The 2,500-nt window shown below is 42.7% G+C and overlaps 1 protein-coding gene across 1 annotated transcript in view; it reads left to right on the top strand.

Annotated features, from left to right (window-relative positions):
• Nucleotides 1–2,500, top strand: part of LOC123733217 (paired box protein Pax-5-like) — a gene marked incomplete at its 5' end in the record, with an annotated part of 52,152 nt that overhangs the window by 10,896 nt on the left and 38,756 nt on the right.

Here is a 2,500-nt window from a genome sequence, read left to right as displayed (position 1 = left end):
TGTTACTGTACAGGTATGTGTGTGTGTGTGTGTGTGTGTGTGTGTGTGTGTGTGTGTGTGTGTGTGGTGTGTGTGTGTGTGTGTGTGTGTGTGTGTGTGTGTGTGGAGCCCAGCAGCGTTCCGTCACCCCCCTTGTTGTGACATCTGGTCCTGTCTCATTTACTGCAGGGTACTGTCTGAGGACTTTTAATGTACACACACACACACACACACACACACACACACACACACACACACACACACACACACACACACACACACACACACATACCCACCCACCCACCCACCCACCCACCCACCCACACACACACACACACACACACACACACACACACACACCCACTCTCTCCCATGTCTCCTAAACATTCCAGAGAATTCCGCTGCCCCCCCCCAGAGTGCCCTGAACGTTGCCGATACGCTCTGATAGCGCTCGCGTCCCGTCAGCGCAGCGGAACGGTTCACAGTGACGGGCCGCGCTGACGGCTTTGAATCAGTCTGTTCCGCAGAGAGAGAGAGAGAGAGGGGGCTTTTTACCAGCTCCAGTCTGTTCTGCAGAGAGAGAGAGAGAGAGGGGCTTTTAACCAGCTCCAGTCTGTTCTGCAGAGAGAGAGAGAGAGAGGGGCTTTTTACCAGCTCCAGTCTGTTCCGCAGAGAGAGAGAGAGGGGCTTTTTACCAGCTCCAGTCTGTTCCGCAGAGAGAGAGAGAGAGGGGCTTTTTACCAGCTCCAGTCTGGGATTATTTCGCACCTGTTCTGATAATACAATTCATATGATAGTTTTGAGCTACACTTTGTTCATTCTATTCATTATATTTCTATGTCCCTTATACTCGTTATAGTCTATGTCCATTCTATTCATTCTATTTCTATGTCCGTTATACTCATTATAGTCTATGTTCATTCTATTAATTATATTTCTATGTCCGTTGTACTCATTATACCGTAGTCTATGTCCATTCTATTCATTATATTTCTATGTCCGTTGTACTCATTATACCATAGTCTGTCCATTCTATTCATTATATTTCTATGTCCGTTGTACTCATTATAGTCAATGTCCATTCTATTAATTATAATTCTATGTTCGTTGTACTCGTTATAGTCTATGTCCATTCTATTAATTATAATTCTATGTTCGTTGTACTCATTATACCGTAGTCTACGTCCATTCTATTAATTATAATTCTATGTTCGTTGTACTCATTATACTGTAGTGCATGTCCATTCTATTCATTATATTTCTATGACAGCGTCTCAGCGGTCTGTTCCATTCTCTCATTAACAGCTCTGCTAATCACAGCGACAATTAGCCTAGCCCCCCCGCTGTGTCCTCACACACACACACACACACACACACACACACACACACACACACACACACACACACACACACACACACACACACACACACACACACACACACACACACACACACACACACGCTGCCTAATAGCCTCAGACACACAGCACCACAGGGAAACAGCCAAAACCAACCAGATCTCACAGCCAATTTGACTTCGGATTCTGACGTTTCTCTACGTTTCTCCAAACTTCATTTTTTCCAAAGTTGCTCCAGATGTAAAAATATGTAAAACATTTTTTTTTTTTATTAAGTCGATCACCTCGCAGCTGGTTAAATTTAGGTAATCATTCTGATTGGTTAAGGTAAGGGTTAAGGTCTGGGATAGGGTTATGAATGGTTAAGGTAAGGGTTAAGGTTTGGGATAGGGTTATGAATGGTTAAGGTAAGGGTTAAGGTTTGGGATAGGGTTATGAATGGTTAAGGTAAGGTTTAAGGTCTGGGATAGCGTTATGAAAGGTTAAGGTAAGGGTTAAGGTTTGGGATAGGGTTATGAATGGTTAAGGTAAGGTTTAAGGTTTGGGATAGGGTTATGAATGGTTAAGGTAAGGGTTAAGGTTTGGGATAGGGTTATGAATGGTTAAGGTAAGGGTTAAGGTTTGGGATAGGGTTATGAATGGTTATTAAGGTAAGGGTTAAGGTTTGGGATAGGGTTATGAATGGTTAAGGTAAGGGTTAAGGTTTGGGATAGGGTTATGAATGGTTATTAAGGTAAGGGTTAAGGTAAGGGTTAAGGTCTGGGATAGGGTTATGAATGGTTAAGGTAAGGGTTAAGGTTTGGGATAGGGTTATGAATGGTTAAGGTAAGGGTTAAGGTTTGGAATAGGGTTATGAATGGTTAAGGTAAGGGTTAAGGTTTGGGATAGGGTTATGAATGGTTAAGGTAAGGGTTAAGGTTTGGGATAGGGTTATGAATGGTTATTAAGGTAAGGGTTAAGGTTTGGGATAGGGTTATGAATGGTTAAGGTAAGGGTTAAGGTTTGGGATAGGGTTATGAATGGTTATTAAGGTAAGGGTTAAGGTAAGGGTTAAGGTTTGGGATAGGGTTATGAATGGTTTTTAAGGTAAGGGTTAAGGTCTGGGATAGGGTTATGAATGGTTAAGGTAAGGGTTAAGGTTTGGGATAGGGTTATGAATGGTT

The sequence above is a fragment of the Salmo salar genome, unplaced genomic scaffold (assembly GCF_905237065.1).
Source record: "Salmo salar unplaced genomic scaffold, Ssal_v3.1, whole genome shotgun sequence".
Lineage (NCBI taxonomy): Eukaryota > Metazoa > Chordata > Actinopteri > Salmoniformes > Salmonidae > Salmo > Salmo salar.
This window is presented reverse-complemented; position numbering and strand designations above follow the sequence as displayed.